Source organism: Aquarana catesbeiana, linkage group LG03 (assembly GCF_042186555.1).
Source record: "Aquarana catesbeiana isolate 2022-GZ linkage group LG03, ASM4218655v1, whole genome shotgun sequence".
Taxonomy (NCBI): domain Eukaryota; kingdom Metazoa; phylum Chordata; class Amphibia; order Anura; family Ranidae; genus Aquarana; species Aquarana catesbeiana.
Window position 1 is genome coordinate 45,124,905 of NC_133326.1, and position 17,722 is coordinate 45,142,626.

Below are 17,722 nucleotides of genomic sequence, written 5' to 3' on the forward strand. Positions count from 1 at the left end.
CTGAGTACACCTATCTATTGTCCAGAGAAGTCTGCCTGGAAGTGGTCTTCATGGAAGAATTGCGGCCAAAATGCCATACCTCTGAGGTTTAAAACATGGCTAAGCGACTCAACTACAGTGAGGGGGGGAAAAAAGTATTTGATCCCCTTGCCGATTTTGTACATTTGCCCACTGACAAAGAAACGATCAGTCTATAATTTCATCCCCGACCTCAGGGGTGATTTCAGAGACATCTGTGCGGGTTCCTGCACAGATGTCTACTGAAATCGCACCCCGAAGTCGCCACAGGAATAAAACTTTTGGGAATCGGTGCGGCGCCACAAATGCTACGTTGCACCGATTCAATCAGTGCTATTGCCAGCAATAGCCGCCGATTTGGCATGTGATTTGACATGCCAAAATGCATGCCAAATCGCTGCAATGTGAACCAGGGTTTAAAGGGGTTGTAAACCCTCGTGGTTTTTCACCTCAATGCATTGAGGTGAAAAACCTCTTTCAGTGCAGCAGCCCCCCAGTGCCCCCGTTTTATTTACCGGAACCCTCTTTCTCAAGCCGGGAACAAGCACACCAGCTCTAGCCAGTGTCTCATGTCCTGATTGGCTAGACTGATAGCAGCACAGCCATTGGCTCCTGCTGCTGTCAATCAAATCCAATGACCTGGGGGTGGGGCTGAGTCCTGCTGTCTGTGTCAATAGACGCAGCAGGACATGGGAGAGCAGCTCTCCAACATGGCACACGAGAAGAGGAGGAGCCAGGAGCGCCGCTGAGGGACCCCAGAAGAGGAGGATCAGGGTCACTCTGTGTAAAACCAACTGCACAGAGGAGGGAAGTATAACATGTTTGTTTTTTTGTAGCACAAATCTTTACAACCCCTTTAAACCTGGAAGTGTGTTTATTCTGCACTCCAGGTGATCCTGCTATCATATACTTAGCCAGTAGCGGACAACAGATTCTACACAGCCTGTTACATCACTACTCTATGCTGTAGAAATGTAGTGCTCGATGTACAGCACGCATGGGGCATCCACAATCTTAAAAGTGTCTTTTTTTTCCAGCTTTTTGCCTGTGTAACACACATGTGCAGCAACAAAAAGTTGGGCTTTAACGGTCACACGCCACACTGGGCGGCTGATGTTTTAGCACTGAGAGGGCGCTCACAGCACAGAGACTGAGCTCTTGATCCCCACTAACAATCAGTAGCCGATTGGACAAATGATCATGTAAACCAGGGGTGGGCAACATGTGGCCCTCCAGCTGTTGTGGAACTACATTTCCCATGAGGCATTGCAAAACTGACAGTTACTCCCAGAGGCATGACGGGACTTGTAGTTCTGCAACAGCTGGAGGGCCACAGCTTGCCTACCCCTGATGTAAACACTGACAGCCAATCACAGTGGTCACATGATTGCGGCTACTTCTTGTCCCCCCCCTCCCCGGCGTATGGACCCTATTAAAGGGATGCTGGGGCTGGAAGGGTTTAAATAAGTCTCTTAGGTAACAGCTTGTTGTAAAATTATTTCTCTCTCATCCACTGAGGGGCACAGGAAGTCCTGAGCCCTGGGTTAGATTACCACACACAGGAGAACGGAATAGTGGCAAACTAGGCTAATCCGGGGATAACACCTCCCACTACCAAAAGCTACCTCCAAAAGCTTAGGTTGCTGGGTGCCTTTATTCCTGGTTTCTGACAATTTTGACACAGAAAGGGTTGGCTGTCAGACCAAGCACTGACTTCATCTACTTAGTAGAGATTCACATGCGCTCTCTTTACAGCATCAAGGAAGCATCTCACGGCTGCTGCTCCTGCTTGAAAGGGAGCTGCATGGAACTTGGATCTGTTCCTACAGTACTGCTTGCCTGCAGCCACTTTGATCACTTCCAGCCAGAAGTGATCAAAAAAAAAATGGACAAAAAAAAAGTGATAAAAAAAAAAAAAATGGACAAGAAAAAAATGCCTAGCCACCTGCCTGTGGCTAGGCATACGGAAGGACAATTGACGTGTTTCGCAACTTTATTTCACTTCTAATGCCGCGTACACACGAGCGGACTTTACGGCAGACTTTGTCCGGCGGACTTTTCGACGGACTTGCCTACACACGATCAACCAAAGTCCGACGGATTCGTACGTGATGACGTACGACCGGACTAAAACAAGGAAGTTCATAACCAGTAGCCAATAGCTACCCTAGCGTCGGTTTTTGTCCGTCGACTAGCATACTCGAGTCCGTCGGAAAGATTTGAAACATGTTTCATTTCTAGGTCCGTCGAACTTTTGGGAAAAAAAAGTCCGCTGGAGCCCACACACGATCGAATTGTCCGACGGACTCCGGTCCGCCGGACCAAGTATGCCGTAAAGTCCGGTCGTGTGTACGCGGCATTAGGGTCCTTTCACACGGGCATTCCGTATGTCCATTTTTTTGATCACAGACATTTTCCGACAGCTCTTTATAAGCGTAATGGAATGAAGCGACACTTTAAAAGAGCAGCAATATAAACTGTAATTAGCAATAAATTGTTACTGTCATTGTTTGCATGTAGAATAATACCACTCAATCATTTCAGTTCAGAAATATTCATCTAGAAATGTAGGTAAATGTTGGATCCTGTTCAGTTGCCAGTTCTTCAGGTGGACCCCATCGGACCCTCCAGTCTCCTGTATGGAGTAGTGATTGTCAACGGACATGTGTCTATTGACACCCGCCGACATCTGATCCTATCTGCTAAAAACAGGCGGATGGGGATCGGTTCCCCATTCGTCTGGCGGATCAAATGGCAGGTGGGTGTAAATGGACAGGCGTGCCGTTTACATCCGATGAGTCAGACATCCAACCCTGGATACGGAGCCGCCACCCGTCTGCTCAGCGGGGATCATTGGCCAAATTCCGCACTGAGCAGGTGGACTCCAGCAGAGCCCACCATATTTAAGGGTCCTTAACCACTTAACAACCGGCCCATAGCCGAATGACGGCTGCAGGGCGGTTGCTTAACTCTGGGAGGACGTCATATGACGTCCTCCCGGAATTCCCCTGGGGCGCGCACCCGAGCACATCCGTGACCCGGCGCATCACGAATCCCGGTAAATGGCCGCTGATCGCGGCCGTTTACCATGTGATCGCGCCGTCAAATGACGGTGCGATCACATGTAAACAGACCGGCGTCATCAGTTCCTCTCCTCCCCTCCTGTGTACCGATCGGTACACTGTGAGCGGAGAGGGGGATGGATGGATGGCTGCAGCGCTGTGGGCTGGATGTGTAGTGCCCACAGCGCTGCACAGAGACATCCAGCCAGCCATCCATCCCTATTGCCCTGCACTAATCTGCAATGCCTGCACTACTCTGCAATGCTGTGCAATACTCTGCAAAGCCCCACATTACCCTGGAATACCCCCACAATACTCAGCAAAGCCTTGCAGTACCCTGGAATACCCCCACAATACTCTGCAAAGCCTCGCATTACCCCGCCATACCCCGCCATACCCCGCCATCCTCCGCCATCCTCCGCCATCCTCCGCAATACCCTGCCATGCTGAGCCATGCTCGGCTGTACTCGGCCTCTGTATGTGGCCAGGCTGTGGAAGTCTCACACATGTGGTATCGCCGTACTCAGGAGGAGTAGGAGAATCTATTTCGGGGTGTCATTTTTGGTATGTACATGTTATGTGGTAGAAATATTTTATAAATGGACAACTTTGTGTTAAAAAAAAAAAAAAAAAAATGCGTTTTAACCACTTCCCGCCCGCCGGCCGTCATACAACATCCTTGAGTTTGTGCGGGGATATCTGAATGATGCCTGCAGCTACAGGCATCATTCAGATATCAGCTTTTTCAGCCGGCGATTCCCTACACCATGAGAATGATCATAGCGGCTGTTCCACTGCTTGATCGTTCTTACGGGAGGCGAGAGGGGATGTCCCCCCCTCCCTCGCTTCTACCGACTCACCGCTACGATCGAAGCCAGGATCGTTTTTTTTTTTTTTTTTTTTTTAATTTCAGGCTTCCCAGCCTAGAGGTGAGGTGTGGGGTCTTATTGACCACATATCTCACTGTAAAGAGGACCTGTCATGTCATATTGCTATTACAAGGGATGTTTACATTCCTTGTAAAAGGAATAAAAGTGGTCAAAATTTTTTTTTTTTGGAAAAAAGCATCAAACTAAAATAAATAAAGTAAAATGAACAATAAAAAAAAAAAAAAAATTTTAAAGCGCCCCTATCCCTGTGTGCTCGCATGCAGAAGCGAACGCATACGTAAGTCCCGCCCACATATGAAAACGGTGTTCAAACCACACATGTGAGGTATCGCTGCGATCGGTAGAGCGAGAGCAATAATTTTGGCCCTAGACCTCCTCTGTAACTCAAAACATGTATCCAGTAAAAAATTTTAAAGCGTCGCCTATGGGGATTTTTGAGTAGCAAAGTTTGGCGCCATTCCACAAGCGCATGCAATTTTGAAAGGTGACATGTTGGGTATCTATTTACTCGGCGTAACTTCATCTTTCACATTATGCAAAAACATTGGGCTAACTTTACTGTTTTGGTTTTTGTAAAGCACAAAACATTTTTTTTTTCCAAAAAAAACGCATTAAAAAAATTGCTGCGCAAATACCGTGCGAGATAAAAAGTTGCAATGACAGCCATTGTATTCTCTAGGGTCTTTGCTAAAAAAACATATATAATGTTTTGGGGTTCTATGTAATTTTCTAGCTAATAAATGATGATTTTTACATGTAGGAGAGAAATGTCAGAATTGAGTTGGGTGCTCCAGAACGCCTGAAGGTGCTCCCCTGCATGTTGGTCCTCTGTATGTGGCCACGCTGTGTAAAAGTCTCACACATGTGGTATCAGCATACTCGGGAGTAATAGCAGAATGTGTTTTGGGGTGTAATTTGTGGTATGCACATGCGGTGTGTGAGAAATACCCTGCTAATATGACAATTTTGTGGAAAAAAAAAAAAGTAAAAAAAAAAACCTTGATTTTGCAAAGAATTGTGGCAAAAAATGACAACTTCAAAAAACTCACCATGCATCTTTCTAAATACCTTGGAATGTCTTCTTTCCAAAAAGGGGTCATTTGGGGGGTATTTGTACTTTTCTGGAATGTTAGGGTCTCAAGAAATTAGATAGGCCGTCAGTACTTCAGGTGTGATCAATTTTCAGATAGTCGCACCATAGCTTCTGGACTCTATAACTTTCAAAAAGACCAAATAATATCCACTGATTTGGGTTATTTTTACCAAAGATATGTACCGGTATAAATTTTGGCCAAAATATATGAAGAAAAATTACTAATTTGCAAAATATTATATCAGAAATGAAGAAAAATATATTTTTTTACAGATTTTTCGGTCTTTTTTCTTTTACGGCGCAAAAAATAAAGAACCCAGCGGTGATTAAATACCACCAAAAGAAAGCTCTATTTGTGTGAAAAAAGGACAAAAATTTCATATAGATACAGTGTTGCATGACTGAGTAATTGTCATTCAAAATGTGAGAGCACCAAAAGCTGAAAATTGGTCTGGTTAGGAAGGGGGTTTAAGTGCCCAGTGGTCAAGTGGTTAAACAAAGTGCTACACTGTTATTTATTGAATATTGTGCTAAGAAGTGTAATGACCATTCTATATACACCCAGCTTTACTCATGAGATTTGCAAATAATTGCATTCTGTTTTTATGTAGATCTTATACGGCTCCTTTACAGACTCCTCCCCGCACACTCATGCCTGCACACTCGTCCCTCCAGGGCGAACCCCTTCATGATCCTTACAGAGAGGGGCAGTTAGGAAGCTGGGAGCAGCCAGCTAGGGAGAGAGGAGTGTGCAACCCCCCAATACTTACATGAGCCCGATTTCGGTCCAGCGATGTGCACAAGAGCAGCAGCTCTACTGGAACTCCTCATTGGCTGAGACAGCAGCAGAAGCCATTGGCCACATTGAGCCAAGTCGTACCTTTTTTTCAGCAATGGAATTGTTCAAATTGTTGCGACTCAAGTCACAGCGACTGTAAAAAAAGGTTCCTGCACTACTTTTCTGAAATCATGCTGAAGTATCGTGATTTAACCACTTGCCGACCAGCCGCCATCACTATACGGCAGAAGGTTGGCCCATTACCGCGAATCGCCGTAGCTGTACGTCAGTTCCTTTAACAGCTACAGTGGGCGGCACAGGAGCCGATGAGCATGGCCGGCGGCCACGGTGTCTGCCGGCCACATGTGATCGCTCCACAGAGACCCAGAACAGGGATCTGTCAATGTAAACAAACAGATCCCCGTCTGTTCCTAGTATTTTTGGGATATTAATTATAGCAAAAAGTAAAAAATATTGTTTTTTTTTTCAAAATTGTCGGTGTTTTTTTGTTTATAGCACAAAAAATAAAAACTGCAGAGGCGATCAAATACCACTGAAAGAAATCTCTATTTGTGGGGAAAAAAAGGACATCAGTTTTGTTTGGGTACAGCGTCACACGACCGCACAATTGTCAGTTAACCACTTAAGCCCGGACCATTTGGCTGGCTAAAGACCAGAGCACTTTTTGCGATTCGGCACTGCGTCGCTTTAACTGACAATTGCGCGGTCGTGCGACGTGGCTCTCAAACAAAATTGACGTCCTTTTTTTCCCACAAATAGAGCTTTCTTTTGGTGGTATTTGATCACCTCTGCGATTTTTATTTTTTGCGCTATAAACAAAATAAGAGCGACAATTTTGAAAAAAAACGCATTATTTTTTACTTTTTGCTATAATAAATATCCCCCAAAAATATATAAAAAAACATTTTTTCTCCTCAGTTTAGGCCGATACGTATTCTTCTACATATTTTTGGTAAAAAAAAAAAAAAAAAAAAAATCGCAATAAGCGTTTATTGATTGGTTTGCGCAAAAGTTATAGCGTTTACAAAATAGGGGATAGTTTTATGGCATTTTTATTAATAATTTTTTTTTACTAGTTTTGGCGGCGATCAGCGATTTTTATTGTGACTGCGACGTTATGGCGGACATGTCGGACATTTTTGACACATTTTTGGGACCATTGTCATTTATACAGCAATCAGTGCTATAAAAATGCACTGATTCCTGTGTAAATGACACTGGCAGTGAAGGGGTTAACCACTAGGGGGCGGAGAGGGGTTAAGTCAGTACTAGGGAGTGTTTTCTAACTGTAGGGGGGTTGGGCTGTGTCTGTCAGTACACTGATCTCTGCTCCGATGACAGGGAGCAGAGATCGAGTGACACTGTCACTAGCCAGAACAGGGAGATGCTGTTTACATCAGCATCAACCCGTTCAAGCTCTCCGTGAGACAATCGTGGTTATCCCCGACTCACGGAGCTCCCGGCCAGCGCACGCACGCGCGTGGCGCCGGTGGCGCGCACACAATGACTTGGCGGGAAATTCAAATGGACGTATATATACGCCCATTTGCCCAGCCGTGCCATTGTGTCGTCGTACGCCAGTCCTTAAGTGGTTAAAACAACGCAGTGCCGTATCGCAAAAAAATGGCCTGGTCATTAAGGGGACAAATCTTTCGGTCCTTAAAGTGTAAGTTCACCTTTACAGAAAAATCTGTAGAGTGAAATTACACAGGTCCCCCTCCTCGCCCCCTCCCCGGGTCCCACTGACCTGGACCGTGGCAATCTCCAGTTCTAAGCCCTGGTATATCCGTGCCAGGAACCTGGGGCTTAGAAATCCTCTCTGCAGCCACGTGTCTTCTCCATAGCTGACAGGATGGGCTATGCGGCTGCTGATTGGTCGTGCCACCCATGTGACGGCACTGACCAATTAGAATGCTCCAAAACGTCCCCTTATGGACATTCAGCTCAGGGGATTTTTAAGCCCCACACTCCTGGTGTGAAGGAATGTGATGTAGATAATAATAGTAATCTGAAAATGTCTATTTTCTTATGTGCATACATATTTTTCTCCTTACTCATTATATAAGTATACAGGTTTGCTCTGTTCCTATATTTTCTCAAGATGGCGGGTACCCCCTACATCCCACACATCAGAAGAACGCGGAACTGAAGATAAGACCAAAGACAGCCAAACCTCGTTATGAAAATTCTCCATCTTCTTTATCTTCTTAACCAATGAGATGTACCTATTAGACTAACATAGCAATGACGTATTTGTGTGTATAAAACATTAACACCGCCTTGAATAAATTAGAAGTGTAACAGTAATGCTGCTGAGCGTGTCTCAGAGTGTTTACTTTTATATGCATGCATATCAACACTTTTCAAATTAGAGACAGCAGCAGATAACCTTGGGCTCGATTGGAGCTCTTAATCATTTCCATAACAGATGGTGCCGAAACCCGGGACCTCAGGCTACAGTCGAAGTTATACCGCGATAAGCATTTGGGCGTTAATTGATTGATGAGAGTGGGGTCTTTGCGCAGCCCTAACAGTACGGTAAGTTTGATTTATATTCTTACCACTGTACGACTCTCTTATCTTTCGGTTGACGGCTGGATTCTGTCGGTATGCTGAGACTGTCTTAGAGGCAGGTATTTCCTAGCCTGAGGTTGTTTTAACGTACCTGCCTATGGGTTTCTGCTGACTGTATTTTTTGTTCACTGTCTGCCATTCTTTGGGCTACGAAACTCAGCAGTCTAAGGGTGCTACATGTGTGAATGGGTAGTCTCATCGCCAGATGAGCTTTCGGCCTCTGGCATGAGATTGTTTCCCGTGTGGCAAACGTTATAGACGGGTTACTCTAGGTTCGACGAACCTTTGAGGGGAATTTCAGCTGCTGGCTTTGCAGCCTGGAGTGCTACATGTGAGAATGGGTAGTCTCATCTCCAGATGAGCTTTCGGCCTCTGAGATGAGATTGTTTCCCTTGTAGCAAACGTCTATAAACGGGTTTATTTTGCAGGGTGGTCTGCCCTTGTGGTTATTTTAGCCTGCTGAAATTTTGCAGTTCGAAGAGTGGCAGGTGTAATGTCCTGTCGTGAGTGTATTTGTGATTTACTGTTTGCTACGTTGCTCCCTATTACCCCTGATGTGTTTGTTCTTGTTCTGAGATTAACGGTACATTACAGGTTTATAGCAAACAGTAGCAACTAGGAGTGCAGTAAGTGCCCCCACCGAAGGAATTTTTGATAAGAACGCTGAGAAAAATATTAACTCCTTGGTTGTATGTATTCCCCTCTCAAGCCGTTAGCCGAGAAACAGAAAGTGATATTGTAAAGAAGGAGAGAAGAAGATGTTGAAATAGTTAACAAAGTTGAAAGAAGTGGCGAAAGTTATGTTGCTGAAGAAACAGAGAGAAAAATCCTGTGTGATAAAGAAAATTGGATAAAGGAAGTTAAGAAAGATGGCGATTGTATTATGTATGTGTATCACAGAGCTGATGATATGTTGGAACTTGAAACAAAGGAGGGGAGGGACAGCACTGCCCTCCGTCTAACAACCACTCCTTTCTCACCACCCAAGTACAACCCACTGTGACAACTCAGCCCGGCGGCCATCTTAGTGCACCCATGCCTTCACTTTCTACCCAGTCCAGTGCACTTCCTGCCGGCGGCCATCTTGGTACACCCAGTAAGCTTAAACAGCCTGTACCCAGCCCTCCCTGTTTTAAACCAAGATGGTTCATACCACACACCTGTCTTCCCCAATACGGGAGCATCACATTCCCAGGCCGGATATGTTAATGATGAAGAAGCATCTGAGTGGGAAGCCCGACAGCAGGCAGCAAGGTCACCCACTGATTTAACCCCCAATCCGGCTCCAGACTCTCAGTTCCGAGAGGATCTCAAACACATGCTGGCAACCGTAAAGAACAGTGCTTCTTGCCAGACCCTGCCCCAACAACAGTCTCGGTTACCAGAAGGGGCACCAGTGATGTATGTCGCTTTTACTCTATCACAAGCAGCGGCCTTAGTGACAAGTCTGCCTGACCCAGAGAAGCAGCCAATTCCCTTCTACCACAGGATAGTGCAGATACAAGAAACTTACTCAGCTGCCTGGAGAGACTTGATCAGCCTATGCCAAATCAAAGCAGGATATGTCTTTTGGCCAGTCATGCAGATGGCCTTCAATGATGCCTGCCTGACAAGTGCCACTTCCTACACCTCAGGCGTGGAGTTCTGTGCACAACTCCACGACTGGGCAAAGGAGAAGTTGACGGATCAGAAGACCACAATCCAAGATATTACCCAAGATAAAGGGGAGTCTGTGAAGAAGTATCATGCTAGACTCATAAAGGCACACACACACATGTTATCAACTGCTTTTTTTTCAGGGCTCAGAGAGGATATCAGAAAAGGCCTGATGGTGGCCCGCCCTGAATACCATTCAATGAAAATGTCTGATTTATTGTTGGTGACCAGAGGTATAGAAAATCAAAAAGGTAAAAAACCAACGCCCCTCATGGCAACCCATGACGAAGATCCCGCCTACACTAGTCCACCACCACTGCTCAATACCAGGGAAAGGATCACCTGTTACAACTGTGGGAAACGGGGTCACTTCAGAAAAGAATGCAGAGCCCCAAGATGTCCCAGACGAAAAACCTACCACTTTCCTCATTGACAGGGGTGCAGCCAAAAGTGTGTTGAGGGCGGTGAACCTGCCTAATAATTCTTTCCTTTCCACTTCCTGATTTGCTTGCCAGATTTGTGGTGTCCTCTACATGTCCCTTGAATCTACTAGGAGCTGATGTGTTGTCCAGACTACAGGCCTCAATCAGGACACGCCTGAAGGGGGGATGAAGTTACATACTCCCCTATCTTTAGAAGACTCATCTGCTTTGTGTTCTCTGCCTCTCCTGATGACACTTAATGAAGCAAAAACTTCAAGTTCAATACTGCAGGAAGTACTTGACAGAATCCCTGCGTGCCTATGGTCCACAGGACCGGAAGACAACGGTCACTTAAAGGTGCCACCAGTTTCAGTCAAGCTAAAAGAGGGCGCTTCATTGCCCCGGAAACCACAATAACCCCAAGAAGAGAATCCTAAAAAGAGAACCAGGTACCTACTGTGGATGCCTTTGACTGCAAAATACCTCACAGAGGTGGACCTTACAAACGTTTTCTTCAGTGTCCACCCTCACCCCTCCTGCTGGTACCTTTTTGCATTCATCCACGGAAAGAAACGGCAACATACCTAAACAGTTGTGCCACAAGGGGCACAGAACTTTCCAAGCCAGTTTGCAAAAGCTATGGCTATCATCCTTGACACATGACAAGAGGAACACCCGGAAGTGATTCTCTTCCAACATGTTGATGACCTTCTCTTTTGTGCAGCTGACTTACCCCCTGTTGAAGTCACCTCAGAAAGCCTGTTGTGCTATCTTGCCAACCAGGGCTGCAGAGCCTCAAAGCCAAAATTGCAGTGGTGCTCAACACCTGTCATTTTCCTTGGACTAATTTCCTAGTGCAGAGCATGGATTCCAGAAGCCTTCCTACTGATGCTCTGCAATCAGACCCCTTCCAGATGTCTCCTGAAGAAATATCTAAGTTTGAGGCCCTCAAGTGTGCCATCTCAGGCACTAGGGCTCCCAGACTACGACAAAACGCTCAAGCTCTTTGTATCCGAACGTCTGGGACATGCTGCAGGTGTACTCACCCAATCACACGGCATCAGCCTACGCCCTGTAGGATATTATTCCTGTCGACTGGATGTGGTAGTCAGAGGAGGCCTATTGTGTCTGCGAGCTGGATTTGCTACACAAGCCTTGCTTGACAAAACTTTGAACTTGGTCCTCGGACACTGCCTCGTTCTGCTTGCTCCCCATGACGTTGTTGCCATATTCAACCAAGATCCAGCCGAAACACTTGTCCACTACCAGACACTTGAGACTCCTGTGTTCCCTCCTACTGGACAGCATTACTCTATTAAGTTGTCAAACACTGAACCCTACCACCCTTCTTCCACTTCTCGAGGGGGGAAAGGAGGAGGAGGAGTAGAGTCTTGACTTGTCACCCCCGTGACCGCACAGGACACGCGGTCACCACTGAAAACACTGTTCTACAAGCTGAAGCCTTACCACCGGTGATGTCTACACAGGATGCAGAGCTGTAAGCACTTACTACAGCACGTAAATGGGCAGAGGGAAAAAGAGCCAACATTCATATGGACTCAAGATATGCTTTCAGCATTGCCCATGATTATGGTGTTATCTAGGACAGAGGATTCCTGATGGCTGCAGGAACACCTGTAAAAACTTGATTGATGCCTTGCTTCTCCCAACCCAAGTGACTATTCTGAGTAAAGCACACGACAAAATGAACTCAAAGGAAGCTTAAGGCAATCATCTAGCCAATTCAGCTGCCAAACAGACAGCTGGTGGTCCACGGGAAGTGGACAGCAGGGTGGTAGAAGAAGACCACCCCGTGCTTACCTTACAGACTTTCCCAGTGGACAGAGTTTATCTAAAAAGAACTACAGGAAACAACAAGTCCGGATAAGAAGGAAAACTGGAAACGGAGAGGAGCAACTCTCAGAAATGGACTATTCGAGTGCAACAAGAAGCCTTGTCTACCCAGGAGTATGTACCCAGCTGTGGTGCAATGGGCACATGGAGCTGCCCACTTGACAAAGACTTTTATGAACTCTCTTATCAACAAGTGTTGCACCAAGAGTTACTCCACTGACCGACAGCTTCTGCAGATCATGCATTATCTGCACCAAATGTAACCCAGGATGCACAGAAGAAGCACAGAAGAAGCACCTGGCAAAAGCCCTATACCCCATTCCAGAGGATGCAAATTGATCATTCTCAAGTGCCAAGAAGTGGCAGATTCGAATACGCCCTAGTGGAAGTGGTCATGACTGCCAGGACCACAGCTAAGAAACTACTGAGTGAGATAGTATGTAAATTTGGGGTCCCAGAGGTGATATTGAGAGATCAGGGACCAGCCCTAACAACAACCCTTACTAAAGAGATTTGGGCAGCACTGGGGGTTCAGTTGGCACTACACATCCCATACCACCCTCAAAGTAGCGGGAAGGTAGAAAGGATGAATGGGACACTAAAAACAGGATGTTAAAGATGGCCCAAGAGACTAACATGAGTTGGCCAGACAGTTAGCCCATTGCCCTGTTCAGTGTCAGACACACCCCCAGGGGAAACATGCCCTATACCCTTATGAAATTTTGTTTGGTTCAGCTCCCAGACTTGGTTGTTATTTTCCACAACAGTTACAGTTACAGTCTGATGTGTTAACTAATTATGTAACCACTTTATCACGAGAATTAACCTGAATGCATGTCCAGGTGTTTTCTTCCATTTCAGATCCTGAATTAGATACAGGAACACACCAACTACTGTCTGGAGATCCTTGAGCCAAGTTATGATGGTCCATTCCAAGTTTTGCTGACCACAGCCACCTCTGTCAAGTTGACCAGGAAGAACACCTGAATGCACGCTTATCACTGCAGGAGAGCGTGTTTTCGGGTGCTGCATATCCTTTTTCTGTTTGATCTAGGGGGGAGGGGCCCAGGAGGTGGCCATCACAAAAATGATAACATAATTACGTTTTGGTGTAACTCTTCAGGTACACATGTGACCACCTTTACCTTAGATTACGGTGACATAGTACCTTGTCCGTTTGACCCTTCATGGTGATGCCATTGGTACAGAGATATCCCTGACGGTAAGGACATATATGTATGCCACACAGACAGTTACTGGGGACAGAGTTGTGGTTTCTGTGGGGGCCAGTGGGTTGGAACACAGGGCCAGACTGGGCGACCACAGAGTGCATTAGACAAAAAAGATGAAAATAGAAAGCCCCCATATCCTAACCAAAGATACCCCTGATACATGCACTGACCCAGCACACAGTCAGAGGAGGAAGCGAGCAGCTCTCTCCGGAAGCTTTTGATCCTCATGTATACATACATGTCATAGGGGTTACAAGGGGGGTCCCTGATGAGTTTAAAGCCAGGGATCAGGTAAAAGCTGGTTTTGAGTCTTTGATCCCCATAACAACTGTCAGCAAGAATGTAGATTGGATTAACTACATGTCATGGCTATGCAATAGAGTTTGTCCATCAGCATACCTGTCTCCATGTGTTCATCTCTAGAGACCAGCTGACCCTCACCAGACTGCTTTTGTAACCTCTCCTATAAGCATGGCCCCACCCCAGGCCCTATCAGGGAACCCTATATTAACCTGTGCACTGCAAGCCAGCAGTGCTGATCAACCACTGTGTGTTAGCCTCTGTGTGTACTTGCTATGTTTCCTACATCTGATTTCTGTTACCGACTTTGGCCTGTTCCCGGCCATCCCTGTTTGCCTGTGACCCTGATGTTCCAGCCAGCTCCCTCCTTCCTCTTCTCCTGTAGTCTACCGTGAGCGTGAGCTGTGAGACCCTGGGGGCCGCGACCTGGAGCCAGACTGCAGCGCAGTCCATCCTCATCACTAGAGGCTCTGGTGAACACCTGCTGGCTCTTAGACTCCGCGCCCTGGGGAATCTATGCTCTAGCTCCCAGTGGGATCTGTGTCAGTGATCCAGTAGACCTGCTTCCTGAACCTCCCAGGGTACAATCCGCAGCAGTCAGCCGTAGGGTCCACTACCTTGCAGTGCACTCCTGATCCCAACGGTGTGCATCTGTCACCCAGCCTCTAGGTGACCTGACACTACACATATTATAACCAACAAAGATGTGTAAATTACAATAAAGACGCCCTCCAGGGAATTGCTGACCAGTTAGCCCCCACTTCCTACATGACATTCCAGAACCGGATGGCCTTAGACATGGTGTTAGCCGAGAAGGGGGGTGTCTGTAAAATGATAGAAAAAACAGGAACCTGTTGTACATACATTCCTGATAATATTGGCCCAAATGGTAAGGTTACTCTAGCTATAAAGAAATTAGAAAATCTGTCACTGGAGTTGAAGAAGAACTCAGGTATCACAGACCCATGGGATCAATATTTTAGCTGGATGAGTGGGTGGCAGAAGGTGCTCGTCCAGATAGGGGTAACGGTATTAATAATCCTGGTCCTTTTAGCCCTGATTGTATGCTGTATTCTACCTTTTGTAAAAAGTTAATGAACAAGGCTGTAGACAATAGCACACCTACATTTCTCCACCAAGAAGAAGAGAACCTCCTTATGATGGAAGATGACAAACCCTTCACTCCCCTACAGTCACTCCCTGTCCATAATCTCACAATCCTTTAGGGTTTTAGGGATAGATAGCGCCTGACTGCACCTCTCCAGCTGTATTGAGGAGGGAAGTGAACAGTTGCTGCCCAATTCTATATACAGCCTAAAAGAGTTGCTGAGGAGAAGGGCCAGGCCAAAATGGGACCTTTAGATTAGGGACAGAAAAGAGAAAATAGTCATTTTAGGGGGGATTGTGAAGGAATGTGATGTAGATAATAATAGTAATCTGAAAATGTCTATTTTCTTATGTGCATACATATTTTTCTCCTTACTCATTATATAAGTATACAGGTTTGCTCTGTTCCTATATTTTCTCAAGATGGCGGGTACCCCCTACATCCCACACATCAGAAGAACGCGGAACTGAAGATAAGACCAAAGACAGCCAAACCTCGTTATGAAAATTCTCCATCTTCTTTATCTTCTTAACCAATGAGATGTACCTATTAGACTAACATAGCAATGACTTATTTGTGTGTATAAAACATTAACACCGCCTTGAATAAATTAGAAGTGTAACAGTAATGCTGCTGAGCGTGTCTCAGAGTGTTTACTTTTATATGCATGCATATCAACACTTTTCAAATTAGAGACAGCAGCAGATAACCTTGGGCTCGATTGGAGCTCTTAATCATTTCCATAACACTGGCGCGGATATACCAGGGTTTAGAAACAGAGACTGCCGCGGTCCAGGTCAGGAGGGGGACCTGTATAAGTTCACCTTACAGAGTTTTCTGTAAAAGATGAACTTACCCTTTAACCACTTAAGGACTGCCCGCCGCAGTTGTACGCCGGCTGTTTGAAGAAGAATACCATTGTTATGGCAGCAGCTAGCTCCCATAACCCCGGTATCCTCGTCATCAGCGGGCGGTCCGCTTTCAGATAAAAGTGGTCTCTGCGGCGGATTCGCTCCTAAAGCGTCCCTGCCCATTGAAATCAATGAGCAGCGGCGCTTTGCCGGCGCTTTTAACCTCCGCTAATGGCCGAAAATCGCCCCCCCCAGTGTGAAAGTGCTCTTAGAACATCACATTCCTTTTTTCATCAAGCAGAGGGGCCCAACTTATTATTAACATGCTTGGAACCATACTTTTTAATTCATACAATATATCAACCTTGACTTATTTTTAATCAATTCTCTTTTCCCTCTACCACCTCTGATTTTTTTTTTACCCCAAAACTGAAGCTCCTTTAGGGTCTCTATTATGGACTAGATAGAAACTCACATGAATATTATATACAGTGGAACCTTGGTTAACGAGTAACGCGGTTAACGAGCGTTTTGAAAGACGAGCAACTTTTTAAAAAAAAAAAATCCTGACTCCGTTTGCGAGTTTTGTCTCGCAAAATGAGCAGAATTCAAGATAACGTGGTGTGCAGTACCGCATTAGGCCAGAGGTGCGGGGGCGCGGATGACACTCCGAACGGTTCTGAACCATTTGGAAATACTCGGAATCACTCAGAAATACTCGGAAACACGCAAATACTCCATTCCCGAGTGTTTCCGAGTTCAGCTGAGCTGTCCCCGAGTATTTCCGAAGCTCTCCGGCGCCCCCCCACCTCTGGCCACATGCGGATTTGCATGCAATAGAAGTCCATGTGGAATGAATTACCTTTGTTTCCATTGACTTCTATGGGGAAACTCGTTTGATATGCGAGTGCTTTGGATTACAAGCATTCTGCGGATTATGCTCGTAATCCAAGGTTCCACTGTACATGCTTTTTATCTTCTATCTTTCCCTTTTTTCCACAATGACAAGAGGTCCACTTCTGTTGATAACTGTCATATAAGTTAAATGCAAAACATTGATCGCACTGTCACACTTGGAATGACAATTGTACGGTCATACAACACTGTAACCATTTGACATTTTTATCATTTTTTTTTCAAAAGAATAGAGCTTGCTTTAGGGAGTATTTAATCACCACTGGGTTTTTTATTTTTTGCTAAATAAATAAAAAAACATTTTGGGAAAAAAAAATGCCTTTCTTTATTTCTATTTTGCAAATAAATAATCCCACTTAATAAAATTTAGGCCAAATTGTATTCTGCTACATTTCTTTTTTCTTTGGTGAAAATAACCTAAATCAGTGTTTATTATTTAGTTTGTAGGAAAGTTATCACAAACAACTATGGTGTGTGTGTCTGTGTGTGATATATATATATATATATATATATATATATATAAAAAGTGATCCACCCTGATGTACTTATGGCCTTTCTAATTTCTTGAGGCCCGAAAAAGCCAGGACAATACAAATATCCCCAAATTACCCCTTTTTGGAAGGTAGACAGTCCAAGGTATTTAGTAAGCAGCATGGCGAGTTTTGTAAAGTTGTAATTTTTTGCCACAATTTTTTGGAAAATGAAAAAAATTTTAAAAAAATATTGTTTTTTTTTTTTACAATGTTCATGTACATACTGTCACCAGTGCAGTACAGGGTCATCATAACTGGTGTGACGGTGATCCTGCTACATGAGAAACGTTGCAAGAGGACGTCGTACGTAGGACGTCCACCCAGAACAAATGTCCCGCTCAGCCATTATTTGTCTATAGGCTGGGCAGGAACTGGTTAATAGGGTGGTACATGGAATATCAAAAGAACAGGGCAC

The 17,722-nt window shown here is 45.3% G+C and overlaps 1 protein-coding gene across 2 annotated transcripts in view; it reads right to left on the reverse strand.

Annotated features, from left to right (window-relative positions):
* FANCI (FA complementation group I) overlaps nucleotides 1-17,722 on the reverse strand; it is a 119,665-nt gene that overhangs the window by 5,709 nt on the left and 96,234 nt on the right. The window lies entirely within an intron of this gene.